Here is a 20,350-nt window from a genome sequence, read left to right as displayed (position 1 = left end):
CCAGGGAGCCTGCTCTAGCCTTGGGCCCAGTCTTACCCACCAGTGGGCAGATGCCAGTTGCAACAAAACTGTAGCCCTACAGCCTGTGGACCAAGCCCTCCCAGCAGCAGGCCAGACCCTGCCCTGTGACCTACTGGGCTCCGGCCCTGTCCACCAGCAAGCTAATATAAGCTTCAAGACACCCGAATCACACAGCCAGCTCTTTCAGGAACCAGCCCCACACACCAGTGATCTAACAACAGCTCTGGGACCCCTGTGCTCTGCAACCAGACCTCAGGACATGGTTCTGCCTGCCAGAAGGCTGGCACTAGCCCCAGAACTGGCTTCATCCACCAGTGTGTGGGCAGTAGCCCTGGGATCTCCTGGACCCTGACTTTGCCCACAGGTAACCTAGCACTAGCCCCAGGGATCCTGGGGTTCCACAGTCAGCTGCCTCCTGACCTACCAACCAGCAGCCTTCCCACAAGTTAGGACCTGGCAACCAACCAGATTGGGGGCCAAAAAGGCTTACCACACTGCGCATACAGTCTTTCACAATAGACAGCAGACCCACACAGCCCTCACAGGGGGAACCCCTAGAGCATACAATTCTGGTGATGAGGGCAGTAGGCTGCTGGGACCCCTAGGACGCCTCCTACAAAAAGCCACTTCTCCAAGGTTGAGAAATGTAACCAGTGTACCAGATAAATAGAAACAAGAATTTAGGGAAAATGAGGAGACAGAGGAGCATGTTCCAAATGAAAGAACAACATAAAACCCCAAAAGAAGAATTAAGTGAAGTGCAGGTAGGCAATTTACCAGAGAAAGAGTTTAGGGTAGTGATTGTAAAGATGATCAAAAAACTTGGGAGTAGAATGGATGTACAGGGATAGAAATGAAAAGTACACTAGAAGGAATCAACAGTAGACTAAATGATACAGAGGAACAGTCAGTGAGCTGGAAGAAAGTAGTGAAAATCACTGATATTGAACAGAAGAAAAAATAGTGAAAAGAAATGAATACAGTTAAGGAGACCTTTAGGAAAACATCAGTCTCACTAATATTTGCATTATAAAGGTCCTAGAAGGAAAAGAGAGAGAAAGGAGCTGAAAACATAATTGAAGACATAATGGCTGAAAACTTCCCTAACCTGGGAAAGGAAACAGACATCCAAGTCCAGGAAATACAGAGAATTCCAAAGAGGAACCCACCAAGACATAGTATAATTAAAATGGCAAAAATTAAAGATAATTATTAAAAGCAGCAAGGGAAAAGCAACACATTACGTACAAGGGAACTCCCATAAGGCTATCGGCTGACTTTTCAGCAGAAATCACAGGCCAGAAGGGAGTGGCACAATATATTGAAAGTGATCAATAGAACAAACCTACAACCAAGAATATTATACCTGGCAAGTCTCTCAGATTTGACTGAGAGATCAAAAGTTTTACAAACAAGCAAAAGATAGGGGTTAAGCACCACCTAACCAGCTTTACAAGAAAAGTTAAAGGAACTTCTCTAAGAGAAAAAGAAAGGGGCACAATGAGAAACGTGAAAATTATGAAAGGAAAAAGCTCATCAGTAAAGGTAAACATATAGTAAAGGTAGGAAATCATCCATGCACAAAGCTAGTAGGACAGTTAAAAGACAAAAGAGTAGAATCATCTATATCCACAATAAGCAGTTAAGGGATACACAAAACAATTAGATGTAAAATATAAGAAACAGTAATTGTGAGGAGAGGAGGGTGCAAACGCAGGGTTGTTAAAACGCATTTGAAATTAAGAGATCAGCAACTACATATATATATATATATATATATGGCTATATATAAATCTCATGGTAACTGCAAATCAATAATCTATAATAGATCATACACACAACAAACTAAAAGGAATCCAAACATAAAGACATCCAATCACAAGAGAACAAAAGAGGGAATCTACTAAAAAAGACCTACACAAAACCCCAAAACAATTAACAAAATGGCAATAAGAACATACATGTCAATAATTACTTTAAATGTAAATGACTAAAGGCTCCAATCAAAAGAGATAGAGAGGCTGAATGGATATAAAAACAAGACCCATATAAAAAATATATCTCAGGCAAATGGAAATCAAAAGAAACCTGTGGTAGCGATACTTATATCAGACAAAATAGACTTTAAAATTAAGAGTGTTACAAGAGACAAGAAGTGCATTACATAATGATCAAGGATCAATCCAAGAAGAAGATATAACAACTGTAAATATATATGCACCCAATATAAGAGCACCTAAATACATAAAGCAAATATTAACAGACATAAAGGAAGAAATCAACAGTAACACAATAATAGTAGGGTACACCCTACTTACATCAATGGACAGATCATCCTGACAGAAAATCAATATGGAAACACTGGCCTTAAATGATACTTTAGACCAGATGGACTTAAAAGATATATAGATAGAACACTCCATCCAAAATCGGCAGAATATACATTCTTTTAAAATGCACATGGAGTATTCTCCAGGGAGATCACATGCTAGGCCACAAAGGAAGAGTCGGTAAGAAAATTGAAATCATATCAAGCATCTTTTCTGACCACGATTCTATGAGACTAGAAATCAACTATCAAAAAAACTGCAAAAAATGTAGAGGCTAAACAATATGCTCCTAAACAACCAATGGATCATTGAAGAAATCAAGGAGGAAATCAAAAAACACCTAGAGACAAATGACAATGAAAACACGATGACTCAAAACCTATGGGATGCAGTAAAAGCAGTTCTAAGATGGAAGTTTACACTTATGCAAGCTTACCTCAAGAAAATAAGGAAAATCTCAAATAAACAACCTAACTTTACACATAAAGGAGCTAGAAAAATAACAAAACCCAGAGTTAGTAGAAGGAAAGAAAGAAAAAAGATGAGAGCAGAAATAAATGAAAGAGACTAAAAAAAATATCAATGAAACTAAGAGTGGATTCTGTGAAAAGATAAACAAAATTGATAAATCTTCAGCCAGACTCATCAAGAAAAAAAGGAAGAGGGCTCAAATCAATAAAATCAAAAATGAAAAAAAAGTTACAACTGACATCACAGAAATACAGAAGATCGTAAGAAACTACAAACAATTACATGTAAATAAAATGGACAATCTAGAAGAAGTGGACAAATTCCTAGAAATGAACAATCTTTGGAGACTGAACCAGTAAGAAACAGGAAGTATGAACACACTAATTACCAGTAATGAAACTGAATCAAAAATAAAAAAAATCTCCAAAGAAACAAAAGTCCAGGACCACATGGCTTCACAGGTGAATCCCACCAAACATTTAGAGAAGAGTTAACACTTATCTCTCTCAAACTATTCCAAAAATTTGCAGAGGTAGGAAGTCTTCCAAATTCATTCTATGAGGCCAGTGTCACCCTGATACCAAACCAGACAAAGATATCACAAAAAAGAAAATTACAGGCCAATATCACAGATGAACATAGATGCAAAAATCCTCAAAATATTAGCAAACTAAATACAATAATATGTTTAAAAAAATCATATGCCATGATTAAGTGGGATTCATCCTAGGGGTGCAAGGGTTTTTCAATATTCATAAAATCTATGTGATACACCACATTAACAAATTGAAGAATGAAAACCATATAATCATCAATAGATGCAGAAAAAACTTTTGACAAAATTTAACATCCTTTTATGATAAAAACTCTCTAGGAAGTGGGAATAGAGGGAACATACCTCAACATGATAAAGGCCATATCTGAGAAACTCTCTGCTGACATCATACTCAATGGCAAAAAGCTGGAAGCATTTCCTCTAAGATCAGGAACAAGACCAGGATGCCCACTCTCACCACTTTAATTCAACATAGTATTGGCAGTCCTCATCACAGCAAAGAGATAAGAAAAAGAAATAAAAAGAATCCAAATTGGAAAGGAAGAAGTAAAGCTGTCATTGTTTGCAGAAGACATGATACTATACAGGGAAACTCCTCAAGGTGCCAACAAAAAACTACTAGAACTCATCAATAAATTCAGTAAATTCACAGGACACAAAATATACAAAGATCTGTTAAATTTCTATATGCTAGCAATGAATTGGCAGAAGGAGAAATTAAGGAGACAATCTCATTTATAATTGCATTAAGAATACTAAAATACCTTGGAAGAAACATACCTTAGGAGGCAAAGGTCCTGTACTCCAAAAATTATAAGACATTAAAGAAAGAAATTGAAGATGACACAAACAGATGGAAAGATATACTGTGTTCATGGATTAGAAGAATTAATAGTGTCAATACTGACCATCCAATCCAAGGCAATCTATAGATTTAATGCAATCTCTATCAAAACATCAGTGGCATTTTTCACCAAACTAGAACAAGTAATTTTAAAATTTGTATGCAAACACAAAAGACCTCTAATAGTCAATAAAATCTTGAGAAAGAAGAACAGGGCTGGAGGAATTACACTTCCTGGCTTTAGACTATATTAGAAAGCTACAGTAATCAAAACAGTATTATACTGGCATAAAAATAGACACATAGATCAATGGAATAGAATAGAGAGCCCAGAAATAAATCCATGCAATTATGGTCAATTAATCTATGACAAAGGAGGGAAGAATATACAATGAAGAAATGACAGTCTCTTCAATAAGTGGTGCTGGGAAAACTGGACAGGTACATGTAAAAGAATGAAATTACAACACCCTCTAACACCATAGACAAAAATTAACTCAAAATGGATTAAAGACCTAAATGTAAGGCCGGTTACTATAAAACTCTTAGAGGCAAACATAGGCAGAACACTCTTTGATATAAATAAGCTTCAGTGATTATATTATACAATACAGGGAATGTAGCCAGTATTTTATAACAACTAGAAATGGACTAAAACCTTTAAAAATTGTGAATCCCTATGTTGTTCACCTGAAACTTAATATTGTATGTCAACTATGCCTCAAAAGTCTTTTTACCCTCAAACTATAATTTTCTATTTATTCTAAGCATTTTTAAATTGTATTATTTATGTGTATCTAATCAGCTATATCTTTTTTGTGTTTTATAAGGTAGGAATCAAATTTTTTTCCATTACATTCCAGAATTATTTATTGAATAGCCCATCCTTCTGCAATTATTCATAGTTTCACCTGCTATTTATCAAGTTTATATACATACACATGTGTACACACATGCATCTGTGTTTTTAGATCTCTTCTGGTTCATTGATTTGTTGAGGCTAATATTTCACTGTTGGTTTGAATACTGCTCCCTGCACAAGAAGGACATGGAAAGACCAAAGAAAGAGGAAGGCCACTCCAGATTGGTAGGTGGTAGTTTTAATAGTTACAGGAACTTACGAGGCTTGTTTTGGGCAGCTGCAAGATGAATAGATCTCTGCACCAGCTCACCTTAATCTTAAAAGTTTATATAGAGGCCCTAACAGGGTTCAGTCAAGTATACTGTCCATACGGTCTCAACAACACATTGCTCTCTCAAGACTGCAGCTCTGAAAACAGCTTCCACTGTGGGAACAATGAGCAGAATGTTCATTCTAAGGACAGGGGAGGGGGTAAGGAGCCTCCAATCACCCAGGTCCAACTTGTGGGTCAACCAGCAGTCACACCAGGTCACACCAGGATGACCTCCTCCAAGACTCCACACCTCATGATTGGCTCCTACAATCCTACACACGCCCCTCTTCCTCAATGTGCCCCGAGAGGTCAGCAAGGAGTTCCACTAGCATGGAGGTGGCTTGTTCAGTGGCTATCTGGCTGCCCTGGAGGCAGATACCACAATAGTAACAGAGGCAAAACGCAAGAGAAAACGCAAATGAAGAAACTGATACCTAGGAGAAGTAACAATTTTTTCCACCAGGAGCCCCATGGTCCAAACCACTAATTTATTAATCCAACCCCCCTTGGACTGGGGGTTGCATCAGTCAAGGCGTTTGCTTATGTTCCTATGTAATTTAATAAAAGATGACACCTATAGCAGACTCAAATATGAATCTGTTTGGATAAAGGCACAGGTGACTCTTTGCAAAGCAGTAATAATGTCCAAGCCCATCCTACTCTGGAGGACTTTTCTCGTGAGACACATTTCAGTGTTAAGGACAGGCTTTGTTGGCTATCTTTTAAGGCTTGCTGGGTGAATTAGTAAGAACTTCTATGTGTGCTATGCTGTCTTCCAGGCCAGTGGAGGGAACAAAGACAGCAGCCAGATGATCACACCAGTGGAAAACAGAATGTGTCCACCTAACCTTGAGAAGAAGGTTGGCAGCTTTAGGAACTTGACCTTGTGGTGCATATCATACACGGCCAGGGGAGGCAACACTGTCAGGCGTGAGGAGATGGACTGGGGTGGGATATGCCAGACCAGGACCCCACTCTCTCCCCTCTTCCAGTGGTGTGTGTTCCACTTCAGGTATAGTGCACTTCAACAGCTCTGGCTTGCAGCAGGACAATGGTATCCCAATAGAGGTTGAGTCGTTCCCCCTCACCCAGGGCTTTGGAGTAATTCACCCACCCTGGTGGGAGGTCCCATATGCACATTCCAGTAGATAACACCTTCACCAGGCATAATGGGACTTAGTGTTCTTAGCAGCATAGCATGTTGATCCATGGTGAGGGTTGGGACTGTCTCCCATGACTTCCATACCTTTGTGGTATTGACTGTCTCGACGTGGGTAGGGGTACCCAGTCTGGCATTTGGGGCAACAGGCCCTACTGGCTGATCATTCAAATGTATTAAAACCTGGGATAGTACTTTAGAACACCCCACCAAGATAGTTTCCTCTGTTAGAAATTTAATCTGTTGCTTTCATATTTCATTCTTCCTTTCTACCAACGCTGCTGTTTGTGGAACCCTAATTCAATGTCATGGTTTTTTTTTTTTGTCCAGTTCACATCATGACCTTTGAAATGTGACCCCCCATCACCATCTACTTGATGAGGGGATTCATATATGGTACTCAGCTTCTCTAGTCCCCAGCCGTGGCAGCCCGGGCTAGGCCAGACAGTGTTCACACAGACTAAGATTGAGAAACTTTGCTCAAAGGGAGGGGGCCATTATAATCGGCCAATCCCTCGCCTGTTGGGAACTTCGGTGGGTGGCCCCAGACTCCTTTGGTAGTTGCCTTGGCTGTTGTTTAGAACACACAGGATATGCTATTAGTGCATTGACCAAGTCATTGTATTTCAAGGGCAACCTCACATTCTTGGCAATATGCCATCCACCCAGGTGCTATGCTGGGTGCCTTTTCAATGCATCCAGTCTGCTGTGTCTACTGAAGGGTCAGTTGCTAGAGTATCCAGTCTAGGGTATCAGTTTCTTGATTGCCAGGGGTGCAGTGCCTTAGGAGCTGCAACATGGAGGACAGTGAGGACAGCCTCAGGCTCTTGCCCAAATGTCTGTCCACATATCCTGACCCCACAAGGGCTTACCCCTGATCATTCACCCCTCACCCTCCCATGGCCCAAGCTACAGGGTTAACCTCTATGAAACAGCCCACTGTCAGTGCAGTGGGTCAATGGCCAGGGCTTATGAGTGATCATCGGCCAAACTGCTCAGAGTTCAGCCCATTGGCTGCCGTGGTTTGTTCCTGTTTCAATCCAGATGGTGTCAGCAATGGGCAGAATAGTGACTGCAGTCTATGTGGGTGGGTTGCCCCAACTAGACCCATCTGTATATGGGGCATAAGCAGAAATTTCCCCTACTCTCTATACAGGCTGCAGGGGCTGCCACAGGAACATCTGGAGGATCTACAGACTTCAGGGCCTAGCAGCACCATTCATTGGGACAGTGGGCTTGGACAGAGTGCTCTTCTGCTATAAATACACATACTGCTTAGCATGGAAGTCTGAGCCATGGCAGAGGTGGGTTGATAGAACATATTCTCAACCTACACCTTGATAAGAAGTTCTTACCATGATATGCTGTTCCTTTGTGAGAGGCTCTCCCTGCAGGAAAGCTGTGTACACTGCCAGAAGCTGTTGTTCTATGGGGGTATATCAGGTTCCTGCCCCCTCCTAGAACTGGGACCACAAAATTCTAGGGGTACACTCTCCTGTTGTCTCTGCCACAGTGCCCAGTTCACAAAGAGACATCTAACTCAAAGGGTAGCGCTGCTCAGGAGATACCCAGAGCTTTAATCTGCTTTCTCTAGTACTTCTGCCTTCTCAAAGGCGACTTCCTGTTCAGATCCCTAGTCCTACACATGCCCTTTCTTTAGCATGTGGTGTAAGGGAGGAAGGCACTGTGCCAGGTGGGGAATAAGAGTCCCCTGAACCCTCCACATCCCTACAAAAACTTGTACTTCTTTCACGTTTTTAGTGGTCGGATAGGCTTGTACCTTGTCAATTATAGCTTCTGGGACAATGTGCATCTTACCCAACTAAATGACTCCCCAAAACCTGATGTTGCTGCCTGGACCTTGAATTTTCCATGGGTTTACCCCCTCCCTTGCAGGTGTGCCAGCAAAGTCTGCAGACAGCCCTGCATCAGAAGAAAGTCTTCACATGTTAACCTTACATTACTGATGTAGTGAGCCACTTTACTGATGCGAGGAGAGCAGGGACAGATCTTGGGCTACCATCCTGTGACATGCTGTGGGGTTGTGCATGTTGCCTTGGGGAAGCACTTGAAAAGTCCATTGTTGCCCCTCCCACATGAAGGCAAATTGATCTTATGATTCAGCCACCAGAGGTATACTGAAAAACCATTTGCTAAGTCCAGTAAAGCATGGTGCACTCCTAGCACCGTGGCCAAAGTATCTAAGAGGGAGACCACGTTGGGCACAGCCCCATGCTCAATTCTAGGCAGTCCATGGTCATCTGCCACAGGCCATCTGACTTTCTGACCAGCTATACCAGGCTATTAAAGGCAATACAGGCAGGGTGTGTAATACCTACACACTTGGTGCAGTTCTTGGGTAGTTTCTCCTATTTCCTTATGCTCCTCAGGCAATTTATATGGTTTGACAGTTCAGATTTTTCATGAGGGCAGTAGACTTACTGGTTCCCTCTTCGCATTTTCCCTCAGCACTGGTTTAATTATTCTAACCCAGAAACAGAATTCACCTATAGCAGTTTGCGGAGTTTGTTGGACCTTGTGGGGTTTTAATGCCCAATATGTTCTCTGGTACTGGAGAAAAACTCTCTGGTACAGAGTTTGTTTGACCTTGTGGGGTTTTAATGCCCCATATGTTCTCTGGTACCTCCTCTTCTCATGGGGGAGAACACCCAATTTTCAGTGTCAAAGGGACCCTCCTGACAATAAACGTTTGCCCTCTCTAATCATGGACGGCAATGACGGGGCTAAAAATCTGAGAGCTACTATGTCCTAGAGTGCATTCAGCTCCTACTATCAACCAGAGCAGTCACCTTTTGTTTATTTTGGGGAGACCAACAAATTGTAAGCTCAACACGAGGTCTCCAGTTGCCTCCAATGGCCCTCAGCTGGGGGCAATCCTGGCTTGCATCCTGTAACTGGGGTATGGGAGGCACCCACCCTGAATAGGGCACTATCTCGGAAGCCTCAGCTGGAGCAGGTGAGGTATCAGGGGTGGTAGGGCAGGTGGGGCAGGTCTGAACGGTTGTTCAGGTTTTAAGATTAGCCACAGGCTGACCAATACAGCACTGGGTGGCCAGTCTATCTTTTCAGGTGCGATTCCGCAGCCATGAGGTCAAAGCCCATTTGTTTCCAGGTTACTTTTACAGGACCCTTTACAGCAGTTGGGGACAGCCTTTTGGCTTTTGAGCTCCCTGTCTTGGGTCTTTCCCACAGCCTGTCCCCATTCCCAGGATTTGTCAGTTTCTCCCAGATCAGCAACTGATTGCCCAACATCATAAATGTCTTGCCCATGACTGAGCTAGGCATGGTATCAGTGTCCCATGCTAGGCTGTCATTCCAGCAGTGAATGAGGCCCAATCAGATCAGGGTTTTCAAAGACAAGGCCATCTATGGCACTGTCTCATTTCCAACTCCCTAAGAATTTGTTGTGCCTCCTCTACAGACTTCCAGAGTCCCACATGCCCAGGGAGATCCCCTCAGTGGGTCAAGCCTCCCTGCAGGCTAGAATAATCCAGTCTCTAAGGGAGTGAGTATCTTGAAACTCCATCCCCCACTCTCATCCCCCCCACCCCCCGCTCCCGTCCCGCCCCCCCTCCCCTGTTGGAGGGCAGGGTGTGTGGTGTGTTGCTTTTTCCCTGCCTCCTGCTGGGCCAGAGAAATGCCATCGCCCCTGTAGCCCATAGCTGTATTAACCACACCTGGATGCTTTCCCTGGTTTTTCGCTGTAACTTGGCAGCTATATCCACAAGCTCAGTGAGAGTATACTCTCCTACAATGAACGTTTCGGAATTGGGGGCTGCCCCACTGGCTGGGGTGGTCTTTACGTGCTGTGGTTTCGCTTTCCTATTAGCGGTCTGAAGGTACAGGGCGTTTCATCTGTTTCTGTCAATCCTCCTCTTGACTCCGTTCACTTTCCCAGAGATACCACCTCTTGGCGTCCCAACTAGGTTTTGTCACAAGCACTTAGACCTTAATCTACCGCAGCTTTTTCCTTCTAGCTTTGCAAAACGGCACACAGACGTCTCCCACTTACCCTGCTCTCCCACCTTGTCTGCCAGCCCTGAGCTGCCAGAGTGGTGGACACCCACACATCCTTCTCTAACTACAGCCCTCCTTCCAACTTTCTAACCCGAACTTCTGCCTCTATTGGGGCATCAGTGACCACAGAACCGCCCATATCAGAGCCCAGCCCACTGCACAGCCGTAAGTTTTCCTTCTTTGCCGCAGCGCACTCTGTGCAGTTCCTCGAAGAAGCGCATTTGACCAGCTAGCATTTTCGGGGAGTCCCTGTACTCACACACAGCAGTACACAAGCAACTCAATACAGGCCACCCTTTCCCACATAGATGCCAAAGGCCAACTCGGGATTTCCTCCGTGGATACCCCTTTCCCAAGACCCACTTCTCCCGTTTCCTAGCTGGTATGCCAACTGTTGCTTCACAGATTGGCTCCTGTACACAGAGGGCATAGAGAGACTGAAGAAAGAGGCAGACCACTCCAGACTAGGAGGTGGTAGGTTTAATAAGCAAAAACACTTACTTACAAGGCTTGTCTCGAGAGGCCACCAGACGACTGAATCCCGACGCCTACCGCCAGCCATTTTGAATTTATATAGAGGCCTTAACTGGCTTTCAATCATGTATTAGGTCCAGATGATTTCAATAAAACATCACGCTCTTAATACTGCATCCTTGAAAATGGCTCCAGCTGGGGGAATGGTGGGGAGAAAGTATATCCAAAGGACAGGGAGGTAGGCGAAGGGGCTTCTGATTGTCTGCGTCCAGCTCATGGATCAATGGCTGGTCACGTCCTCTCCGTGTGCTCCTCCAATGCTCACTGTCTTAATTACTTAATTACTATGTCTTCTTTATATCTTCATACCTTGTTCTTCTTTAGTCTTGACCCTCTTTTCCATATTAGTTTTAGAAATTAATTTATCAATTTTCATAAAAGTCCTGCTTGGGAGTTTAATTGGAATTGAATTGGTTCCATCTATATCTACATCTACATCTAGATCTATAGCTAGAATAGATTGTTGTTTTTCCACCCATTAATCTTCAAACTTATTCAGATTTATTTATATCCTTTCATAATGCTTTGCAGTTTTATTCATGAAGGTCTCACACATCTTTTGTTACATTTATTCCTAGATGCTCTACGGTTTTTGTTGATTTTGTGAATGGGATCTTTTTTATATTATTTTTTTCCCCTAGTTGGTTATTACAGACGTATGAGCACTCTGCTTATTTTCCTTTGTTGATCTTTTATCAAATAACCCTGGAGAATGGTTAATTTGTGATATCCTGTTGAGTTTCCAATGTAGACAATCATGTGATTATCTACTGATAAGTTTGTTTCTCCCTTTATAATTCTTACAGTTGATCTCTTTTAGCATAGTGGTTAAGAACTCAGTCTTTGAAATTAGACTGCCTGGGCTCCAACCCTTAGTTGCTGTGTGATATTCATATTTTAGTATTTTCCTCTGTATAATGGGGCTAATAATATCTAATTTACATTTTTTGTGAAGGTTACACGTTATTATGTATAAATCACTGGAAATTTGTGCTTGTGCACAAATTTGTGCTTGTGCTTGTGCTTCATACACAAATAAGCTTGCAATAAATAATACTCTTATCATTACTATCATTGTGGTCGTTGTTATGACTAAAGCTTACAGTGTTGTGTAGAAATGGAAGCTGTCATCACCAACATCATTGCATTTTTTCCAAAAGAAAAAGTGCTGTTAAGCTAAATCCTTTCTTTTGCCATGTGAGAGTGTAAATTCTATGACTTACGTGTTGGCTCACATCTAAAATCTTTTTGTAATAACACTTACTGGCTTTCTAACAAACGCTTATGTGTGGGCATCAGTGGATCATCAGATAATCCAAATGAGAATGGTAGATTGTTCATCAACTTTTATGAGAAAAGATCAGTCTGCCCACCTGCTCATTTGGTTTCCAAAGCACGTGGAGCTTTCTTCAGTGCACCATCAGTCAGTACAGACATTTGCTTCTCAAACACTGGTTGGAGAGTACAATCTAATTTTTCTACCATCTAGCTCTTAACAAAAGCCTGGCTCAAAAAAGTTCCATTTAGGAAAAATAAAGTACTCTCTACTTTCGGTAAATTAAAATTGTCATTAACACAAATCAGATCATCAGAATTTGCCATATAAGCTTGGCTCATAGAATCATCTTTACTCAGTTGCATTAAATATTTAACCAAGTACTATTTCATAAAATGACCATGTGTTTGTTGTAAAAATGTTATCAAGTATGTCTCATGAACAAACAGGATCTCTTTCTCATAGACGATCCGAAGTGAAAATTTCAGTCTAAAATTTGTCATTGGAAAATGTTTGCCTCATATAGAAGTAGTGAGGGTTTTTTCCCCGTCTTCTTTTATTTGGAGTGTTTAAACTTCCCGTGCTTGGCCTTTTGTTGGCTGACAGGAGGTCGAGAGCCAAGTTTAGAAGTTGTCATATAAACACCACGACTAGCATCTTTGAATTCCTATTTTTTCTCAGTCCTTATTTTCCATTCCTGATTTATTCATCTCCAATAACCATTCCAGTGTCTTCTTTTTGTAAGTGCATTGACTATTTTTGAAAGACCCATAGTGTAAATTCAGGAATTTAAAAATGTAGCCATCAGGCTATCTTCATCGAAGGTCTACCAAAGTCACAGGAACAGCATTAAGGAAATTCTAAATCAACTACAGTAAAAGCAAAACAAAAATAAAGCAACACTGCCATGAACTAAGGGGTTTTATTTCTTTTTTATATTTACTTATGTGAATAAACCTTTCATCTAACGTTTGGAGTAAATAAATCATATGTATTTTAATACAGTTAATTTGCATTTATGGTGAAACAGTCATTTAGTTATTGAGTTAAAAATCACTTGAATTATCTCTTCCTTTAGTGGGTAAAGTGAAACATCATTCTCATTCTTTTCTGAGATGGTGTAACTATTTCTAAATAGTTAGCATGAGGCTTTTATGAAGAAGACATCTTTGCAGACAATGTACATTGACTTTTTCCTACCCAGGACTCTCTTCAACTAACAGCAGGACCCTAATTTCCTTCCTTAGCTCCCCAAGGAAAGATGGTGCAAGCTGGAGCCAAGGTTTCATGACTAATGAACACATCTTTTTCCACGTTACAACTCAAAATTGGCATTTATATTGGATGAAGTATATTCAAATCACAGAGGAAGAAGACGACTTAAAAAAGATGAAAAAAAGCAAAGAATTCAAATTAATTCAGTTTGGTAGTTGAAATTCTAGGCAGGATAGCAGAAAGAACAAACTCCGATTTTTTTTTCACGTGTACTTCTCTTCTGTATTCTTTGCCTTATTATTCAGGAAATATTTGCAGCAATTTGCAGTCTTAAGTGACTGAGAACATGCACTGAGTCAGTCAGATCCTCTTCCTTCCGATGAAGAGGTGGATTAATGTACCCATTTTCTCTCCCGGATTTATTGCTCTAATGACCGGAACCATTTGCTGAGGCCTCGCTTAGCAGGCCTGGGCAGCAGTGGTGGTGACTAGGGCTTGAACCACTTGTTGTGTCTTGCTGATGTTGTTCAAGGAATCTGTTATTCTGAATATCGTTCAATTCATCATAGCTATGATGATGGAACCTAAGGGGAAGAAGAACTAGGATAACCACATACCCAGTGTGATCGGTACCTACGTAGCCCCTTTCTTGCTTCTGTCTTCTCTCTCTCTTTTTTTTTTTTTGCAGTACACGGGCCTCTCACTGTTGTGGCCTCTCCCTCTGCAGAGCACAGGCTCCGGACGCGTAGGCTCAGCGGCCATGGCTCATGGTCCTAATTGCTCCGCATCATGTGGGATCTTCCCAGACCAGGGCTCGAACCCGTGTCCCCTGCATTGGCAGGCGGACTCCCAACCACTGTGCTACCAGGGAAGCCCCTGGACTGGGAATTTTACCAGTGCTTCTCAATTTTTTTCTTTCCTTACATGAGACAGGATGGGCTGAAGTTGGGTATCTCCCTTCCCCCAGGTAGGTTGGACTCTGATAAAACCCCAGCAAATTAGGCTCTGGTAAAACAGTTTCACCTGAGGGCAGGGCTTAAGAAAATCAGAATTCTTCGGCATATCTTTAAATGGTTTCTTTTTTACTCCCCTGCTGGGAGCGTGAAGAGATTTTTCTCTGCTCTTCACTGTGAGGACCTGTAGGGCTCCTGGAGGGAAAACTTACAAAGGTGTGGGGCTACCCCTATGACTGGGGTCCCTGGAGTTTTAAACTCTCAAACTTGCCCACGCTGAGCCTCCAGCAATTCATCAATTACAGGTCAAGGTTTCCTACACTGCGCTGGTTCCTGTGGAGGTTACTGTTCATGGGTTCCTTCTCCAGTAAACTGTGATCCTGTGTATTTGCCTGTCTCCTCAGTTTTGGGGGCAGTAGTGTGCCCTGTGACCTCACTTCTCTGACGGAGCTAAGAAGAGTTGTGGATTTTTCAGTTTGTTCAGTATTTTACTTGTTAGAGCAGAGTGATGACTTCTAAGCTTCTTACGGGCCAGACAAGAAAGCAGAAGTCCAAACTCCACTTTTTAATTAGAGTTCTTGATCTCTTGAAGTCAACTCTTCGGCTATGTGTTTTCCAAGTGGTGGCATCTCCATCTTTCCGGTTGCTTATGCCGAACCCTGAGAGCCATCTTTGACCCCTCTCACTCTTTCCCTCACTCCCTAATCCCTCAGCAAATCCTATGGCATTACCTTTAAACCGTATCTATTATCCCACCACTTAGCAGCTCCACAGCTACTTTTCTGGTCTGTGCCGCCACGTTCTCTCACCTATTGAATAAGTGCAACAGCTTCCTAGCTGATCTTCCTTCTAGCCTTGGCCTGACTTTCTACAGTCTAGTCACAACAGAGCAGCTACAACTTAAGTTGGTTATGACACTCCTTACTTCAAAACCTTCCAACGGCTTTCCATGATACTTAGAGTAAGATCACAATTACTTGTAGACACTTACAAGTCTCCCTATTATCTTCTGACCTCTTCTCCTGTTACCCTTCCCTTCACTCACTCCATTATAGGCACGCTGGCCTTCTTGCTATTCCTTGAACACGTGAGGTACAGTTCCAGTTTATGTTATTTGCACTAGCTGTCTCTCTCTCTTGAGAATGCTCTTTTCCCAGATGTCCACAGCTAACCTCTTCAACTCATTTAAATCTTTCGACAAATGTCATCTCAACGAGGCCTCCCCTACAACCCTGTGTAAGATTGCGACACAGCCGCCCCTTTTGGTCCCTCTTCCTATGCTTCATTGTTTTCTTTTTCCTTAGCACTAACCACCTTTTTACATACTGCCATAGCATTTACTTTTTATTTATTAGGTTGTATGTAAAATACAAGCTCATAGAGTCGGTGGCCTTTTGCAGTTTACCAATGTGTCCCAAGTGCCCAGAACTGTACCTGGAATGTAGTAGGTGCCCAACAGATTTTTTTTTTCAGATGAATTAATTGATCATTGGTACCTTCAGATAGATCTTTAAAAATCTCAACTGTAAAATAACAGTTCAAGTTATTTAATATAGCAGACTAAGGAGTGAGGTATGTCTAAAAAAAATCAATGGGATTGAAATTAGGTAAAACCTTTCTGGTGTCCAAAAGCAAAGAAACTAACCTGATAAACAACAACAAAAATAAAACCCCATAAAACCGAAAAACATCAACAACCAGGGACAACAAAAATCCACCCCTGTGCTGCCAGTGTGTTTCAGCACAATTGCTGATTTATACCATAGACTCTCCTGCAGAAAGTGATTTCCATGGCAATATGTCCAATTTCTAGCTTTCATGAGCCCATAAAAACATCAGAAATATTCCCCCAAACCACAGAAAAACATAAAAAATAAAACATTGTAGGATGCATCTAGTTCATATATTACTATAAATAAGAAAGAAAGTAGTTCATATGAAGCTATACATTATTCTCATTTTAAAATTAAGCAATTGAGAGCAAAGTAAGTACAAATTATTAAGTACTAATGCTTTCAAAAATACACAGCTGTCTAATATGTTGCAATCAGCATTTGAAATTAAATTCCCAAAGTATACTGACACTTCATATTCAAATGTTAACTTATGTCGGTTCTGATTTTCTACAGAAAGATTTCAATCCCGAGTGAAAGATCAATGGCATCCAGCAGGAATTCCCTCTAATTACTATTTCTTTCATGGTCCAAAGGGACTCTTCTGACTGGAGAAGCAACTAACATTTTATTTTGACGGTTATCTGAATAATAATAGAGAGTAGGAGGTTCAACACAATACGTTTATGGTTTTGGAGAAGTAATCTGTTGAGAAGTACATTTCGTATAGTTTTAGTAGAATTCAGTGGGGCCACTACAAAAAAAGGGGAATTATTAGAAGGTATGAAAGTCATTTGAGTTTTAAGGTAATGCTTTTGCTGGTCGATCACACTGGGGACTCACCTCTTCACCTTCCAGTCTTCTCACTGGGAAAGAATCACTTCATTTTTCACTGGTAAATGAAACCTTCTTCACTTTTGAATTCCTTCTGCAAAGTTTTCCTAATAATAATAATAACAATTATTATTATTTCTGATGTGTGTGTATATGTGTGTATTTTGGAGCAGCTAATGTTGCTAAGGCTCTCCTCTCTCTCATTTAGAAGCAGCTCTGAAAATTGTTTTGGAAGTCCCTAGTAGATCGCATCGATTACATGATGACAGATCCCATTGCTGCTTCTCAATGTCCCACAGCTGTATGGGGTTTAGGACGTGGAATCTGGCACTCTCTTTTGTATGCGTGTGGTCTCTCTGCTACCCCAAAGCAGCCTGCGTTGAATTTCAATTCCTCCTAAGGATTTACTCTTTCTTCTAGTCTCCTCCTCAGCTTTCACTACCCTAGGATTAGAGTGGATGGCATCTGGGGCAGCAGGCAAAGGTGAGCAGGAGACACCACACTATGCTTGAGACTTGGTGATGTGTCAAGCTTGCTGTGACCGGTTGCTTCTTCCCTTAGAAATGATGTTCGTAACCTGAGTCATGGGCCCTGCCTACGTCTGAATGGACTGCAGTGGTGATATGAGCTCTGTGAATATGTACAAACATTTTGTGGGTATGTGAATTTAACTAGGGGTATTTCAATATCCCCCAAAGGTCAATAATCATAACAAATTAGCTTTCTGTCACCTCATGAAAATATGTCTAGTTCGCGCATCCCGTCAGTTTTGCAGACATGCTGGGAAATATCTGAATTCTACAATTTTTGGCTCAAACTAGAACAATTTTCCACTTCTACTCCCAACCCTAACACGATATCAACACAAAGTACTTGGTAGATAGCTAGTTACAGCAGGAGGTACTACCTGATAGTATTTTAGGAGAACTGCTTTGAAGATAGGCAGAGCTGAACTGAAGTCCCAACTCTACTATTTTTTAACTAGCTTTGGGCAAGTTACATAGCATATCTAAGCCTAAGTTATAAAGTGGATATAAGAAGTATACTTATCTCATAGGGTGGCTGTGAAGAATGTGGAAAATGTATGGAAAAGTACATGCTTGGAATGCAGGGTAAAGTTCATGCTTCAGGATAAAAATAAGTACTTAAAAGTATGTTGATGGACTGATTGACTGACTCACCCATTTTATCTCTTCCCTGCCTCTTACATATGTCCAGTAATACTCAAAGGGCAGAGAGGAAACAACAGCCAAGGACTGGATCCAGATACAAAATATCCCCCGGTACCTACAAAGCTTTCCAGCCCCCCTCCATCAAGCCAAAAAAGACCCTCTGAGAACTGAGCACTAGATCTTTAGAAATACATATTCAGGTTTTGTCTGCCTTTGACAAATTCAGATTCTCCTAGATTAGGCTTCTCTTTACTTCACCACTTTGTGTGTGTAAGATATTACTAATACTAGATTGTAAACCCATTTAGGGCAAATATAGAGTTTTACTCATCTTTTTTTGCCACGAAGCACCTTATATTCTATTAAGATTTAAGCAATACTTACTGAGTTGATAATGTGGGAGGCACATGTAAATATTAAATATTATTAAATGTTAATAAGTGTTAAAATACTTCTAGAACAAAAGTGAATGGGATCATTTTGATGGTTAATAGTCACTGCCTTTTAAAAACAGGATCTCCTCTAAATGTCAGCATTGTTGCGGAATCCAGGTGTCTCCGTGTTTAAGAGAATTGGAAGGAGATGAAGCTTTCCACCTGGATGGTCCTGGCTTCCATATTCAACTATTTAATGGCCAGCTCTTCAGGCCAAATGCTAAATGTCCTTATGCTGGTGCTAGTGGCAGGTGTCTTACCCTAGCCACAGAATACCATTGCACCCTCGGTTCTGGGAAACCTTGATTTGCAGATAGTTGGCTCAGAGTAAAATGACAAGTCTTGTGATTAAGGAAGAAAATTATTTTCCAGTGGGAATGAACTGGGAGACTTTATTCCACCTGACTGATTCCACCAGCATGCTGTGTATGACTGCATCCTCCAAGTTGACTCCTTTGTTACCATCTACCTCTTTCTTTTTTTTTTAACATCTTTATTGCAGTATAAATGCTTTACAATGTTGTGTTAGTTGCTGCTGTATAACAAAGTGAATCGGCTATACGTATACATATACCCCCATATCCCCTCCCTCTTGCGTCTCCCTCCTACCCTCCCTATCCCACCCCTCTAGGGGATAAGATACATTTGGTAGTGTATATATGTCCATGCCACTCTCTCACTTCGTCCCAGCTTACCCTTCCCCCTTCCCGTGTCCTTAAGTCCATTCTCTACATCTGCATCTTTATTCCTGTCCTTCCCCTAGGTTCTTCGGAAACATTTTTTTTTAGATTCCGTATATATGTGTTAGCATACAGTATTTGTTTTTCTTTCTGACTTACTTCACTCTGTATGACAGATTCTAAGAGTCATGTACCACAATGTTCATTGCAGCACTATTTACAATAGCCCGGACATGGAAGCAACCTAAGTGTCCATCGACAGATAAATGGACAAAGAAGATGTGGCACATATACACAATGGAACATTACTCAACCATAAAAAGAAATGAAATTGAGTTGTTTGTAGTTAGGTGGATGGACCTCACTGTAGTTTTGATTTGCATTTCTCTAATGATTAGTGATGTTGAGCATCCTTTCATGTCTTTGTTGACAATCTGTGTATCTTCTTTGGGGAAATGTCTATTTAGATTACTTCTTTCTTAGTCTATACATTTGTCTTTCCCAGATCCTTACAGCTGTCTCTACGGACAAACCCACAGATGAGCTCAATCCCAGTTCCTAACTGAGGGGTAATACATCAGTCCTATCTCACTTGGGCCCAGCCTTAACTACTTGAGCCATGCGACGCTGCAGCAGTCAGATCCAGAGTTTCATAAAACAGGGCCATGCCTCTGGACCTGTTCCATAGGGCCACACTTTTGCTTAGATTTCCCATATTTGCTACCATGTATCCCTCTAGAACTGAATGCTATAACTGATGATTGGATTCTAGTTTAACAGTTTGCCTAAAATAGGTTTTCATTGCAATATATTTTGATATTATGTTGTAGAGATTTTGAGCATGTTGGATTGGATTTGGACGAGGGATATAAATCAGATTAAACTTCAGATTCTGTTTATTCAGGAGACTGGAGAATAAGGATTTTCCAGTTTTCTTCTATTTTAGTAAATTTACCAATTGTATATGGGTTTGATTCTGTTTGAAAAGATTGACTAAAGATTTTGATTAGGTAATATATAATGGTCATGATAATACTACATGGTT

The 20,350-nt window shown here is 41.3% G+C and overlaps 1 long non-coding RNA gene across 3 annotated transcripts in view; it reads right to left on the bottom strand.

The window, feature by feature from the left end:
• LOC307196118 overlaps positions 1–20,350 on the bottom strand; it is a 1,219,527-nt gene that overhangs the window by 57,241 nt on the left and 1,141,936 nt on the right. For all 3 annotated transcript variants that reach the window (XR_013831038.1, XR_013831039.1, XR_013831040.1), the window contains one exon: positions 17,029–17,126. This is a non-coding gene — a long non-coding RNA (uncharacterized lncRNA). The remainder of the gene's footprint in view (positions 1–17,028; positions 17,127–20,350) is intronic.

This window comes from Stenella coeruleoalba (assembly GCF_951394435.1).
Source record: "Stenella coeruleoalba genome assembly, chromosome: 13".
In the NCBI taxonomy this organism is placed as follows: Eukaryota; Metazoa; Chordata; class Mammalia; order Artiodactyla; family Delphinidae; genus Stenella; species Stenella coeruleoalba.
Note: the sequence above shows the minus strand (reverse complement) of the source record. Positions and strands in the feature narration are given on the sequence as shown.